Source organism: Bos grunniens, chromosome 21 (assembly GCF_055505025.1).
Source record: "Bos grunniens cultivar Pamir isolate PY7600 chromosome 21, Bosgru_T2T1.0, whole genome shotgun sequence".
NCBI classification, from domain to species: Eukaryota; Metazoa; Chordata; class Mammalia; order Artiodactyla; family Bovidae; genus Bos; species Bos grunniens.
In genome coordinates this window covers 48,020,790-48,036,234 of record NC_141185.1, presented here as the reverse complement: position 1 = coordinate 48,036,234, position 15,445 = coordinate 48,020,790, and the positions used below count along the sequence as shown (strand labels likewise).

Sequence of the window (15,445 nt, the reverse complement as noted above, 5' to 3'; positions counted from 1 at the left end):
CCAAATGGAAAGAGCAGCAGGGACAATGGTACAGAAATGAGAGAAAGTGCAGCTTGGTCAATAGACTACAGACAATTAGGGAAAAGGAGAATGAAAGAGGTATATGCAAGTGATAGATTCAGAAGATAAGGTCCATTAGACGGAGGTTAGGCATTATACAACGTGAAAAGCAAATAAGAGCATTGACGGGTACTTTTTTTAAGGCAAGGCACTGACAAGAACAGGGCTTCCCAGGTGACTCAGTGGTAAAAACTGCCTGCCAACGCAGGAGATGAGGGTTCAATCTCCCAGTCAAGAAGGTTCCTTGGAGAAGGAAATGGCAACCGGCTCCCGTATTGTTGCCTGAAAAAAACCTATGAACAGAGGAGCCTGACTGGTTACAGTCCATGGGGGTGCAAGGATCGGACACGACTGAATGACTGAGTAGAGCACACTGATAAGATCAGAAAGATCCTCACAGCAGAGTGCAGAACTGGATGGAGTTTGCTGGAGGCTGGAAGGTCAATTAGGATAGTCTCATCATAGTACAGATCGAAGTCCTGATTTACTCAGGAGCTCTGGAGTTTTCGGGCATGTACAGACTTGTTTTGTGTGTATGTGTGTGTCGGGGGGTGGGGGTGGGGGCTTCCTTGGTGGTTCAGAAGATAAAGAATCTGCCTGCAATGAGGAAGACCTGGGTTCGATCCTTGGGCTCAGAAGATCCCCTGGAGGAGGGCATGGCAACCCACTCCAGTATTCTTGACAGGAGAATCCCATAGATAGAAGAGCCTGGTGCTATGGTCCATAGTGTTGCAAACAGGCAGACAGGACTGAATCGACTTGGTACACGTGCACACATGGGCTTTTTAAAAGAGGTAAAATGGACAGGATCTTATTTCCCTGCTCTCCTGCATTTTTTTTTTTATGGCACCTATCACCCCGACTTATATTTACTTATCTGTTGTCTCTCCCTGCCACCAGGATGTAAACTCCAGGAGAGCAAGGATGTTAAGTTAATTTTGTTTATTCTCAATCCTCAGGGCCTAACAGTTCCTGGCACATACTAAGTACGAAACAATTATTTGTTGAAGGCATGAAGTTTCACTGGGAAGGAGAAATACAAGGTAATAGCCAACAGGTGGAGAATTTCTGATGCGCCACTCTGATTTAGTTCTGTATCTCCTATTAATGGGGTTGGGAAGAGCCCCTGGAGGAGGGCATGGCAATCCACTCCAGTATTCTTGCCTGGAGAATCCCATGGACAGAGGAGAATGGTGGGTTATGGTCCATGGGGTTACAAAGAGCTGGACACCACTGAAGTTACTGGGCATGCACATACTCCTATTAATAAGACTCCAGAGCTCAGGCTCTAGCTCAGTATTTGACCAAACAATAAACTGTTCCTGCCTCTGGCTCTCATCCTTGTCTCAGCCTGAGGTAACAATTTTTCCTGCCCCCTCTATCCATCCTGCTGTTCTCTAACTACCTCTGCTGCTGCTGCTGCTAAGTCGCTTCAGTCATGCCCGACCCTGTGCGACCCCATAGACGGCAGCCCACCAGGCTCTGCCGTCCCTGGGATTCTCCAGGCAAGAACACTGGAGTGGGTTGCCATTTCCTTCTCCATGAATGAAAGTGAAAAGTGAAAGTGAAGTCGCTCAGTCGTGTCTGACTCTTAGCAACCCCATGGACTGCAGCCTACTAGGCTCCTCCACCCATGGGATTTTCCAGGCAGGAGTTCTGGAGTGGGGTGCCATTGCCTTCTCCGATAACTACCTCTACAATCCCTGATTTTCCAGGTTTCCCTTAAGGTCCTTGGCCATATGTTTAACCAGCCTCACCTTGTTATATGATCACCTATCTGCTAGATAAGCTGCCTCCAAATCCACCCCTCTCGGTCCTTCTCCAGAGGCTGACCTTGAAGGACAATGTCATCTGGGCTCATTTGTCCTTAGACTTCCTCTTGGGTTCAGCCAATGGGAGGTGCCACAGAAGTGAGAGAGAGATGGAGAGAAAGAACCATGTTCCTAGAAGTTCCCATTGGCCCTCCATCTCAGCTGTGGCTCTCACTGAGCACTGGTTCCATCTCTTTGCCTGTTCAGGCCTATGGTTGATAATGGCTTCTCGGCAGATAACTGCCCTGGAGTACTTCATTATCTTTGGTTGGTTTCCCTCAACCCTGCCCACATCTTTGTACACTGTACCTTCATTAACTGTCTTCAGTTACACTCACTGAGCAGGCCATCTGTTTCCTGCTGATCTTGGCTGATACAAAAGTAAAACTGGAGAGTTATATCTTTTTAAAAGAAATGAATATGATTCAAAAAGTTCACCCTTTCATTATTTTTATACTTTCTTGGCTGCACCAGGATCCAACCAGAGATTGAACTAGGGCTCCAGCAGTGAAAGCCCAGAGTCTTAACCACTGAACCACTGGGGAATTTCCAAAAGTTCACCCTTTTCAAGTATCTAATTGGTAGTTCTCAGTGTAGTTGAACAAATTGTATCTTTTTCTCATTTAATACTTTTTGTTACCCCACTGGGTGCTTACTCAGTGGTAAGTTATACAATATTGCAAGCCATAAATTACTTAATCATTCACATGTTTCAAACTTTCACTATCACAAATAAGGTTACAGTAAATATTATGCACGTGGCTGTTCACTTTTGGAGAGGATTCTTTTTTTTTTTTTTTTTTAAGGTGGACCACTTTTAAAATCTTTATTGAATTTGTTACAATATTGTTTGTTTTATGTTTTGGTTTTTTGGCCACCAGGCAGGTATGTGGGATCTTAACTCCCTGACAAGGGATTGAACCCATACCCCCTGCATTGGAAGGCGGAGTCTTACCCTCCAGACTGCCAGGGACGTCCCTGGGGAGGATTCTTTCTTTTAGTGAAAACTTTTATATTTAGAATTAGCCCGCTGGACTTAGTTTGCTGCTGCTGCTGCTAAGTCGCTTCAGTTGTGTCCGACTCTGTGCGACCCCATGGACAGCAGCCCATCAGGCTCCTCTGCCCCTGGGATTCTCCAGGCAGGAATACTGGAGTGGGTTGCCATTTCCTTCTCCATTTAGGATCCCAAACTGTTGGCAACATCCAAAGTATCATAGTAAGGAGCCAGGCAAACATATGCCTTCTCTTCATCACACCTGATCAAGGTGTTGATCTTGGCTACATCAATGTCATAGCACTTCTTCACAGCCTGTTCGATTTGATGCTTGACATCCACAATAAACACAAATGTGTTGTCTTCTATCTTCTTCATGGCTAACTTGGTGGTGAGGGGGAACTTGATAATGGCACAGTGGTCAAGCTTGCTTTCCCTAGGTGCACTCTTCTGAGGATATCTGTCTGCACTGCCCCCTGAGCTGCAGTGTTTTAGGCTGTGGCAAGGTGGGTGACATCCAAATTTTTTTTGTGTGTGTGTGGTCGTGGATGCCTTTCAACACTGCTTTCTTGGTCTTGGCTTTGGCTTTGGGAGGGGCAAGGATTTCCTTCTTTGCCTTCAGTGCCATCTTAGTGAAAAACAGGGAAGAATTTTTCTTAAGGAAAAGTTTCTAGGAGTGGTACTGATGAGTCAAAAGAGAGTCACATCTCTATTAAGGCTCTTCAGAAGTATTGTCAAATTGTTTTTTAAGAGGATTATACAAATTCCCATTGCTACAGCTTTCTCTGAATGGGCCAATTGCATCTTCTTATTAGCAATGGAAAATACATAAGGTGTGTGTGTATACACGCACGCATGCTAAGTCATTTCAGTCGTGTCCGACTCTTTGGGACCCCCTGGACTATAACCCGCCAGGGTTATCCTATGACTGTCCATGGGATGCTCCAGGCAAGAATGCTGGAGTGGGTTGCCATGCCCTTCTCCAGGGGATCTTCCAGACCCAGGGATCGAAACTGTCTTCTGCATTTCAGGAAGATTCTTTACACCTGAGTCAGTGAGGAAGCCCTATATATATACTAGTGTAGTAGGTGTATTACTATGTGGATTTCTGTAATAGCCATACCAATCCTAAGATAGTTAAAGCTATTTTTTAGCTAAATGGGAATGGAGGGACAGTGATTTTGAGGGGACTGAGAGAGAAGGTAAAGGGATTTGCCCCTTAATATTCTTCTGTCTTTACCCTGCCTCTTCATCCTGTTTATATAACAGTTTCTTCTTCAGTGAGCTGTGCTTCTTCAGGGCCTAGTATAGTGCCTGGCACTGTCCTGAGTATCAATAAACATTTATAAAATGTACACATGATGGAAGGAGACGGTTAAGATATACGCACCCAGAGTTGGCTATACTAGTAAAATGAGCATTCGGTAGTTTTAATGAACTAGCTGGAACCAACACTTTCCATTCCCTCCAAATAAATGTATTGACTACTTTCCATGCCTGCTGAATGCTTTGGATTAGTGAGTCTACATCTGGAATGTATATATATATGTATATACATCTTCCTACCCGTTTTGTTAGATACCTAACAAGAGTCTGTTGTGATTGGTCCCAAAACTGCTTATGACAGCTATTTGCCAGAGTATAATTGATTTAATTAAAATTACATAAACAGATAAGACATAAGCCTGAAAGAGAAGGAGCTGTTTCTATGAAATGTCAGTTGAATGCTTTGGAAATATTAGCTAAAGACCACATGAAAATTACTGGCAAACCATACGTGGGAAGCAGAAATATACAGGATTTTTTTTTTTTTTAAAGAAGGAGCCTCTATTTATATTGCTTTGGAGGAAATTTTAAGTCCTCAGTCAATTTTATTTTTTAAATTATTCTATTTTATTTCAGCTGTGCTGAACAGCATTCTGGATCTTAGTTCCCCAACCAGGGAATGAACCCATGCTCCCTGCAGTGGTAGCGTGGAGTCCTAACCAGTGGACGCCAGGGAGGTCCCTCTCAGGCAACTTAAAAAAAAAACAAATTGGAAAGTATAGAAAATACATCATGGATATGAATTACATAAGAAAGACAACTTAAGAATTCTAACTGCCACCGTTGCTCAAATAAAAGGTTTGCCCTCACACTGAAAGATTGGCAAGTGGGTGTTCCTTACAGGTTTGAAGTGAAAATGAAATGTTAAGGTTTGTATTTGTCACTTTAATATACTTTCCCTATTAACTGACCAACTATTGGGCCAGATTGATTTGTTTGGGCAGGGACAAATACGTATGCCCTATTCGTTTAAATTTTTTTTTCCCCCATAGGAGGTCAGATAAGGGAGAATTTGTGCTGGTTATTCTAGAAGGAGTGATCTACCTAACTGCTGAATTTGGATCTACCTGCCCTTAGAGATGGGTTGGGAAGATCCCCTGGAGTAGGAAATGGCAACCTGCTCCAGGATTCTTGCCTGGGAAATCCCATGGACAGCACCTACTGGGCTACAGTTCATGGGGTTGCAGAGAGTTGGACATGACTGAGCGCAGGCGCACACGCGCACACACAGGGACTTGGAGGGCAATCCTTCCTAACCATACGTGGCTAAAGCTGATAGGCCTCTGCAAAGTGGAGGTTGGAATTTGGGGGAGACTATTTTAATTCAAAGAATAGTAAAAAGCTTTTGGTCATTAACCAGGTCATTGACCAGGACATTTTTCAGCTCAGCTTTGTTGGTAATAAAGTTGATGTTTTCATCTTTTCTCAGGTCCCAGTCTTCTCAGGGCTGATACTTCTGTCACCGTAGCTCCAACAGTGTTGAGTAAGATGGCTTCTACGTTTTGTCACAACTGAGATGTATCATTTTCCCTTTTAGTTTGTGATTGTGTTCATTCAAATAAACAGTTGTCTCCAGTAATCCGCTGTCAGTAGCCTAGGCTTGTTTAAATTTCAGTCTGTATCTGAAGCTAGACAATGAGAAAGCATTTATGGTTTCTGAGAAATACTGTTATCAGGAAATATTTACTGAGAAGGGAAAAGAAACCCAAACATGGCTCCTGCCAATCCTTCTAGCCCCTCCTCCACCACATCCTGCAAGAGTGTTGCCTGTCCTGCTGATTTCTGGATGGGTAAACATGGCAAACTTCAGGTCACCTCCTGTATGGATATTTAAGTGAAAACTGCAAACATAGTAGGGAATAATAGTTTAGCCTTTTCTTAATATCCTTCAAGGCATTTTGGAGCCCTATAATGGGTCTGAAGATCAATGATCAGTATTTAAAAAGAAATAAAAATATAAAATTGAAAATATCAGAAAGAATTGCATAAAATAATGGTAATATTTCATGGAATGTTTTGTTTCAGAAGTGTGTCTGTGTGTGTGTCTGTGTGCATGGGCATATATATACTGGGTTGAGATGTAGAATATATTTCTTATGGAGGGCCACAGTCAAAAAAGAGTGCAAAGGATATTATTCAGCCATAAAAAAGAAGAAAATCACACCATTTCTGAAAACATGGATGGATCTTGAGGACATTACACTAAGTGAAATAAATCAGAGAAACACAAACACTGTGTGATTTCACTTTTATATGGAATCTAAAAAAAAAGAGCCAATCATAGAAAGCTGAAAAAAAAAAAAACTTTTCCTAAGTATTGGTTTTAAAGTGCACATTTCTTCTTTCTTTCATTTTTACTCTTTGCTAATTTGCTCTCTGAAACTGCTGCCTTCTGAATAAATTGCAGTAATGAATAACCAGAGAAGCAAGGGCCTCACTCAGAGAAGCAAGTTCTCACTCTGTGAACAGCTGGAATGCAAAAACTGTTGTCCCTACCTCTTCATTCTGAGTCAATCTGACACCCAAACAGCATTAGGGTAGAAGGGCTTTTCAGTGGAAAAGACCCTGATGCTGGGAAAGATTTAAAGCCAAAGGAGAAGGGGGTGGGACAGGATGAGAAGTTTCAGATAGCACCATTGACTCAATGAACATGGATTTGAGCAAACTCTGGGCTACAATAGAGGACACAGGAGCGTGGCATGCTGCAGGCAATGGGGTAAAGAGTCAGACATGACTTAGCAGCTGAACTAGAAGAAGGGCTAAGATCTAGAATCTCATTAAGGAAGAGGATACAGGAACATTTACTTTAAAATTTATCACCTGCACAGTTCAAGCCTCAGGATTCTTCTTCCAGCCATCAAATCACAGAGGGTTCAGCTTGGTATGCAGGATCAAAGCCCTACCTTTCCAGAATGACTCACCTATATTTCTCCCAAGTGAATCTGTGCTCCAAGCAAACTGACCTCTTGGTGTTTGCTGAACTTCTTATTTTGTATCACTGATTGCACTGTTCCTTCTGCAAAGGTCAGCCTCCTCAACTAGCCCCTCTTTGTTGCCAAAGTCCCATCTATCCCTCAAAGATCATTTCCAACTTCCTTTCCTGATTCCTAATACCGTTCTTTTTAATTCCATAAATATCTGTAAGAAATACCTTTTTATAAAAATGCACTTGAAAATATAATTTTTCCTGATTTCAAGTAAATATTAATGTACTAGTGTAAAAAGAAAATACAGAAGTCACAGAAGAAAATAAAACTCCCATTAAAAAATCTACATATGATACACATTTATGTATATTTATATATTACAAGCTGGTATCATATCACTTTATAATGTGCTTTTTAATTATATGTAGATGCCATGACATTAATCTTTTTCTTCAACACGCTTTCTTTTTCTGGCTGTACCACAAGGCATGTGGGATCAGGAATGGAACCCCATTGGAAGGTAGAGTTTTAACCACTGGGCAGCAGGGGAATTCTGTTCAACTGGATTAAAAAAAATTTTTTTTTTTGTATTAGAGTATAGTTGATTTACAATATTGCATTCAACATGATTTCAATGGTTATTACAAATCAACTATAATTTAACAATCATGGAACACTGGGCATTTTACTTGTTTTCATGGTGCTGTATTTTGGGGGAATATAAATGGAATGGTATCCAGGGTATAGAGGTTTCCTTGGTTGCTCAGTTGTAAAGAATCCATCTGACAATGCAGGAGACACAGGTTTGATCCCTGGTCCCAGAAGATCTCCTAGAGAAGGAAATGGCAACCCACTCTAGTATTCTTGCCTGGAAAATCCCATGGACAGAGGAGCATGTGGGTTACAGTCCACGGGGTCGCAAGAGTCAGACATGACTTAGCAATTGAACAACAACAATAATGCAGGATATAGAGACAAATTTCCTTAAAAAGCACAGTGGATTATGTTTTGGGAAATAGGTAACTGGGGCCAGTGATAATTTGCAGAAATTGAAGTCCCCCCATGAATCTTTGGAAGTACTGACACATAAGCTGTGTTTCCCACTTTATGTCAAATTGGGTTTGAGCCAATTGCACTTAAACTTTAAAGGGCAGTGACCCCTGAAGGATTATGGTTGACTCAGGGGGTCATCCAGGCAGCTGACCCATGGAAACATGCAGGGCTGAGAATGCATGCCTCCTCACCTCAAAATATTTCTGTCTTTGTGTACTGTCTAGATCTAGTAGGAAGAGATGTGCCTCTTCTCGGATTTCTTCCTCCCTCTTCCCCAGCCCTATTTCCTTTTTCTTTTCTGAGATCACCCACTATTAATTATCCTATCTTTTATCTTTTAGTCTCCCCTCTCAGATCCTTTGAGAGTTCTTCCTCAAATTGAAAAAAAGAAAAAAAAAATCACCTCTTCTTTACCTTAAACATTTTTTTCTCCAGCTTTATTGAGGTATAGTTAACAAATACACATATTCAAAGTATGCAATATGATGATTTATATACATATGTGTACACGGAAATGATTACGACAATCAAGTTATTTAACCTATCGATCATCTCAGGTATTTACCTTTCATACACTTGCGTGTGGGGAGAACACAAGATGATTAGGAAATTTCCAGTGTTAACCACAGTTACTACCCCTGGAGCCATAGGCCCAGTCCCTTCCCCCAGCCCTCCCCCTTCCTCCCCTCCCTCCCCTCCCTCCTCCTGCCAAATTTCTGGATTCATCACCCTTTACTGCCTTCATTGCTCCACCACCACAAACTGCCTACCTAGTGCTCAACTCAGTGAAGAGCCTGGCCCAGAGCAGGCCTTGGCTGAGCTAGTTCCACCCCTCGAGTAAATTGGCGTCTCTTTCCCGGTTCTTCTGAGGGCATTTCTCCATTAGCAGTGGGTGCTCAGTGCCAGACACCGACTCCGTGCTCTCCCCTCCCCACCTGGCTGCCACCTTTAACGCCGCCCGTTCCCCGGTCCTCCGGGTTCTTGGAAGGTCCTTCCTGGCCCTCTGCCCGCCTGTTCCGAGTTCTCACCTCGCACAGTCAGAGCTTCCCCAGTAACTCGGAGGATCTCTCAGTCTACCCCTGGGAGGCAGCCGTCGCCAGGCCGCCAACTCCGTTCGCCGCGGGTCTCACGGTCATGTCACAGCGCCCCTGCACCTCCAGGCCCGCGTGCAAGTTCCCAGATGCAGCGATGACCGAGCATTTAGGGCGCACCTACTAAGCGCAGGCCCACGCCGCCTCTGCTCCCTTTCAGGTAACAGCCTCCTAGGCCCCACTACGAGCCGGATTTTGAAGGAAGAGGACGCCGTCCCGGCTCCAGAGGCGCTCCAGTCCGCAGGGGCGAGGCACCTCGTAGGCAGATCGTGACCCTCTAGTGGGGGACCTCGGCCCCAACCTCAGGCCCCCCGCCCGGGAGGCGCGTCAGAGGACCAGAGGCCCAGGTCGCAGGGGGCGGCCGCCGGACCGGAACCGCGCCGGGTGCTCGGCTGGGGCAGGCGAGGCCGAGGGTCCGGCCTTGCCCGACGCCGTCCCCGCCCCGCCCCGCCCCGCCCGCCGCCACTGCCGTCGCCGCCGTCGGGTCGGTGCGGAGCAGCCTGCCTGGGGCGGGAGGCAAGAGGCGAGAGGCCAGGCCCCAAGCCGGGGCTGCCCCTCAGCCGCACGGCCCTGGGCGGGTGCCCAGGTCCAAGTCGCCTTCCGCCCGGCCGGCCACCCTCCCCCTCCCCGCCCGCGGCCCCAGCCAGGTCCCGCCGCCAGGCAGGCTCCCGCCCCCGCTCCGCCCCCGGAGCCGCAGCCCCGCCCGCCACCGCCGTCGCCATGTTGTGGCTCCCACAGCCGGCGCTGGGGACGCGCGCGGCCGAGCCCGGGGCCTGCAGCCGCCGCCGCCGCCAGGTAAGCGCCCCCCGCGGGCCGGGCCGGGCGGGGCTTGTGGGCCGGGGCCGCCGCCGGGGCCGCCCCAGCCCGAGCCCGGGCAGAGCAGAGCCGGGGCCGAGCCCGCGCCCGCGCCGCGGCCCGGCCCTGCAGCCGGGCGGACCCTGCTCGCCGCCTGAGGCGGCAGCTACTTCCCCCGACCGCCGCCTGGCGGGCCCCGGCCGCCACCCCACCCCGCCCCCGGCGGACGGGCCGCCTGCCCCTTCCGCCGTCCCGACCCGCCGCTACCTCGCCGGGCGGGCACGCTTGCTGTCTGTCCTCCCCGCGCGAGACGGGCGGTCGCCCTTGGCGTCGGCCCGCGGCCCCCCGCCCGGACACGGATAACGGTGCCACTTTGCCCGGCTGGGGCGCCCTGTCAGCCGGACCATCCCGGCCGCCCGAGGAGCTGGCGCCGTCACGGGGCAGACACTTGGGGGATCGTCCTTTTTTGGCGCCCCTCAGTCCCTGCCCCCACCTCCGCCCAAGTTCTTGTCCCTGGGGGAGGTTTCTTCGGGAGCAGACGGGTATGCCTGCTCCAGAGTTGGGGGGCCCAGGGAGGGTGACCAGGCCTGTTGATCAGGGTGGAGATTGTCTCTCTGCAGGGACTCTTCCTGCCAACCTGGGGGGGAAGAGGCTCAATGTGACCCGAGGGCGGACGGGGAGCGTCTGCTGGACAGATGGCCTCCTGGCCTTGGATCAGCGCTTGTGAGGGGGAGGGGTCCGGACGACCTTAGGTATGCCTGCTTCCGAGAACCCTAGGATTATTGGAGCTGCTCAGGGATTTTGAACTTTTCTTTTTTGAGTAGGCCAGAGGTGGCATTAAAAATCCTAAACTGGAATAAATCCTAGGGCCCACCCAGACCAGCATGGCTGGCACCCAGGACTAGCCTAGGATAGGACTGCCAGTCAGAGAATGGGACTTGGTGGGGAGTGGGGAAAGGTTGTATTTGGCTCAGGGCTGGCCCACTTGCCTTCAGCTCTGTGTTCTGCAGGGTCTGTTGGGTGCCTCTGTTGGTGTGTACAGTGTGGCTGAGGTTACAGAAAGTGGACAGACAGATGTCTGGCCTGGAAGGTGCATGGTGGGTTTTCAGGGGTCTGTTGCCTCACCCCAAGTACATTATGCAGTGAAAGAGAAGAGGAAGCAAGGTGCTAGCACACAGATTTTGACCGCTTTCCAGTTGTTCCACTGGTCATGGCTTCGATTCATTCAGTAAAATTTTACTGAGCACTTATTATGTGCCAGCCACTGCACTAGGTGCTGGGAGTATAGGGGTAAACCAGAAAGACATGTTTTGCCTTGAGTTCATAGACTCAATAATAAACAAATAATCTTGAAACATCACTCAGCAACAGGTATTTGTCAACAAATACCTGCTGGGCATTGTTTTAGATGATGTGAAGAAAACAAAGCAAAAATAACTGCCTTTGTGGAGCTTTAATGGGGGGGGCGTTGCACAGACAATAAAATAAAATATAAGATAAAAATATATGCTGTTAATAAGTGCTAATGAGAAAAAGAAAACAGGTTATTGGGTTATTGGGTAGAGACTGAATTTATATTTGAGTGGTCTGGAAAGGGCTCCTGAGAAGTTGTCTTTTGAATAAAACGTTGAAGGAAGTGGTGAACTAATCATTTCAAACTGTCATGAGTACAAGGGGAGAAAGGTGAAGAGCGTGGTGAGAGATAATGGGCCTTGATTTGGGTTGGGGGCTCAGGGAAAGCGTCCCTTGAGGAAGTGACATTTAGGCCGAGACCTGAAGGAGGGGTGAGAGTTAACCATGTGTGGAGCAGCACAGAGCTTGGTAAGTTGGAGGAAGTGAAAGAGGCCTGTGACTGGAGAGGAGATAAGTTTCTAGAGAGGTGTGTCAGTTCACTGGGGGCCTCCGGGACAGAATGCCTTTCCCTCCAGAGTTTGGATTTACCCCCAGTGTAATTAGGAGCTTTTGAAGGGTTTTAAGTGAGTGACATGATGATATTTACATTTTAAAAGGACTCTGGTATGGACAAATAAGCAGGTAAGGTAAGGCAAGGCTTAATGTATGGAGTGGCCTCACTACTTGGTCTGCTTTGAAAAGCCTCAAGCAGTCTGGGGGAGGAGGATCTTTTCTCTCAGAGAGACTATTTTGCCCAGCTTTTAGGAAGGGAAAGAAAAATGAATTAACATTTATGGAGTGCCTGTTAGGTGGCAAAATCAATTTTAGAGACTTTTACAAACATTATCATATTTAACTTAGTCTTCTCTGCACTCTAAGAGGAGTAGTCCTGCCGCCTTTACATTTACAAGCTCAGAGGAGTTAGATGACTTATCCAAAGCTACATTTGTAACATAATCTGTATTCAAACCCAGGTCTTCCTGATTCCGGAGCCCTCTGGCTCTGGAGCCAGACTACTGAGTTTGTGTCTTGCTTCTGCCACTTACTAACTGAATGATTTTGAGTTATTTAACCCTTCTGGTGCCTCAGTTTCCTATCTGGAAAAGCCTCAAGCTTTTCTCAGCTTCAATGCAGGTAAAAGTACCTACTTCCTAGGGTTTTTGTACTGATTAAATTAACTTTTAGTACAACATGTTAGTTTCTTTTATTAAAATTTTAAAACATCCACACTGCCTCCCAGCCCTGTTGTCATTTTGGATGAGATTAACTGTAGGGACACTTCAGTTCTTGAATATTGTGAGACTCTGTTTTCCTTTAAATAACTTAATGCCAATGTTCCATGTGCTCAGTCCTTCAACACTGATTTCTTGTTTCAGTCTTGACACTGTACTGGGACTTCTAGATACAATGTGAGCTCCTTCCCTCAAGCTCAGTGTATCTAGGGGAGGTCAGATAATTAAAATGAGCTACAATGTACTTAACAAATTCTCAAAACCCCCTGTATTTAGAGAGCTACAGTTAAGAGGGTAAGAACTAAATGCCGGGGGAAATAGGGAAGGCTTTGGGGCCAGGGTGACTTCTGAACTGGGCTTTGGAGGAAGAACAGTGTTACCACCATGTAAGACTGGGCAAAGGACATTCTATGTAGAGGGAGTTATACGTGAAAGCACAGAGCTGTGAGAGGCTTGGTTTGTCCAGGGATGAGGCTGGTAAGCTGAGCTGGGCTTGTGAAAGGCAGGTCAGGTTTGGATTTAATTCCGTAAGGCACAGGGACCTATCAGAGACTACTGGATACATCAGATCCATACCGTGATGGGTGCTGCTGATAGAGAGGATACAGTTGTCATCCTGGGAGGTGACTTTATTTTGGTGGGATCTCAGGGCTTCAGTGTATGAAGTTTCAGAAACCTGAAATTCAGGTGGTTTTGTTTGTTTGTTTGTTTTTAATATAATTTTTATTTAGTTATTGGCTGTGTTGCATCTTTGTTGCTGCTCAGGCTTTTATCTCGTGGCGAGTGGGGGCTAACTCTCTAGTTGTGGTGTGCGGGCTTCTCATGGCAGTGGCTTCTCTTGTTGCTGAGCTTGGGCTCTAGGGTGTGCGGGCTTCAGTAATTGCAGCACATGGGCTCAGTAAATGTGGCTCCTGGCCTTGAGAGCACAGGTTCAATAGTTGTGGCGCACTGACTTTAGTTACACCGCATCCACAGCATGTGGGCTCTTACGGGACCAGGGATCAAACCTGTTGTCTCCTGCATTGGCAGGTGGGTTCTTCACTACTGAGCCACCAGGGAAGCCTTGAAATTCAGTTGTGTAGGCCACGTGGAGCTGGTTCAGATCCAGGGAGAGTGACTAACCAAACTTGGAAGAGACTGATGCAAAAAATCAGGGTATTAACTAGCCTTGAGAACTGAAACTGCAGAATGACAGATATCTCTGTCCTCTGGTCATGGCCCTCCCCACCCCCAGCCCCTAACTTCTGGGCAGGACTCGGACATACTAGCAAACTCTTGCTCCTCAATTCCCACTTGTTTTTCTCAGGCTCCATGAATACTAACCCTTTTTTGTTAACATAACCTTGCCCTAAAGCTCTATGCAGTGTAGTTAACAATGTTTATTAATTGATGGAATGAATAATTCTGTATCATTTGAATGGGATCCTGTGTTTGTGAAACTTAAGGAAAAGGAGGAATAACTTTTTTAGAAATAAAGTATTGCAAAAGGGGCTCCCTAGGATTGGGTTACTGGGGAAGGTATGCAGATACCAAATGGTGTGGGTAATTTTGTGGCCAAGGGGTGGCTGTGGACAGGTACATTGGAAGTTGCTCCGAGAACAGAGGTCTGTGAACTCTTGAAAGAGGTGGGGTGGGGGTGGGTTGGGGTTGTACCTGAAGAAGAGTTTGGTTTAGGATTTTCATCTTGCCTACACATGGGGGACAGAAGAGGAGGTACTAATTCTTGCCCTCTACTCAGCCTGGTCGTGGCGAACTTTCCTATTGCATGGGAACCTTCATGGGGTTTGAGCTTCGTCTTAACACTTCTGCTTCTGCAGAACTGGAAAGAGTGGTGAACCCCCTAGAGCTCTGAATCTGTATTTTTCTACACTGGAAACCAAAATCCAAATAGACCAACCTAGATTATGGATTAATTATTTTTCTTTTAAAACTCTAAAGGACATTATTCATGTGGAAAATTTAGGCAATACAGATGGGTATACAAATGAAATAAAAATGATAAACTCTATAACCTAGATTTACTGTTAGCATTTTAATATTTAGTGTTTTTATTAGATCTTTTTCCCCAGCTCTATCTTTCTATGCAAGTTGGTTTTAACTTTTTTCTTTTCCTACAAAAATAGGAGCATCGCGAATAGAAGAGCGTTCCAAGTGTCGATGTCTGTGAGGTGGAGTAGTGGTGTATGCCCGCAGTCTGTGTGTGTCTCCGTCTGTGGGCATCTGGTCCAGTGTGCCCACAGTCTGTGTGTGTCTCTGTCTGTGGGCATCTGGTCGTGTGCCCGCAGTCTGTGTGTGTCTCCGTCTGTGGGCATCTGGTCGTGTGCCCGCAGTCTGTGTGTGTCTCCGTCTGTGGGCATCTGGTCGTGTGCTCACAGTCTGTGTGTGTCTCCGTCTGTCGGCATCTGGTCCAGTGTGCCCGCAGTCTGTGTATGTCTCCGTCTGTGGGCATCTGGTCCAGTGTGCCCGCAGTCTGTGTATGTTTCCGTCTGTGGGCATCTGGTCATGTGCCCACAGTCTGAGTGTGTCTCCGTCTATGGGCATCTGGTCGTGTGCCCACAGTCTGTGTGTGTCTCTGTCTGTGGGCATCTGGTCCAGTGTGCCCGCAGTCTGTGTGTGTCTCTGTCTGTGGGCATCTGGTCCAGTGTGCCCGCAGTCTGTGTATGTTTCCGTCTGTGGGCATCTGGTCATGTGCCCACAGTCTGAGTGTGTCTCCGTCTGTGGGCATCTGGTCGTGTGCCCACAGTCTGTGTGTGTCTCTGTGGGC

The 15,445-nt window shown here is 46.8% G+C and overlaps 1 protein-coding gene, 1 long non-coding RNA gene and 1 pseudogene across 12 annotated transcripts in view; 2 read left to right on the top strand and 1 right to left on the bottom strand.

Annotated features, from left to right (window-relative positions):
• Window positions 1-1,019: 1,019 nt before the first annotated feature.
• On the top strand, window positions 1,020-5,770 carry LOC147349611 (uncharacterized). Its single transcript, XR_015150037.1, has 2 exons — window positions 1,020-1,103; window positions 5,621-5,770. It is a non-coding gene; the product is annotated as an uncharacterized LOC147349611 (long non-coding RNA).
• Window positions 3,049-3,531, bottom strand: LOC147349612 (large ribosomal subunit protein uL23 pseudogene; annotated as a pseudogene).
• Window positions 5,771-9,284: 3,514 nt separating the features above from the next.
• The window catches only part of ZNF592 (zinc finger protein 592), a 48,978-nt gene continuing 42,817 nt past the window's right edge, over window positions 9,285-15,445 (top strand). For 5 of the 11 annotated variants that reach the window (XM_086364436.1, XM_086364431.1, XM_086364435.1 and 2 more), the window contains exon 1: window positions 9,920-10,057. The gene's annotated coding sequence lies outside the window, so the exon portion shown is untranslated. Of the gene's footprint in view, window positions 9,423-9,919; window positions 10,058-10,389; window positions 10,600-15,445 lie in introns of those variants that run through there. The other 6 variants (XM_086364438.1, XM_086364433.1, XM_086364434.1 and 3 more) reach the window with 5 other exon arrangements.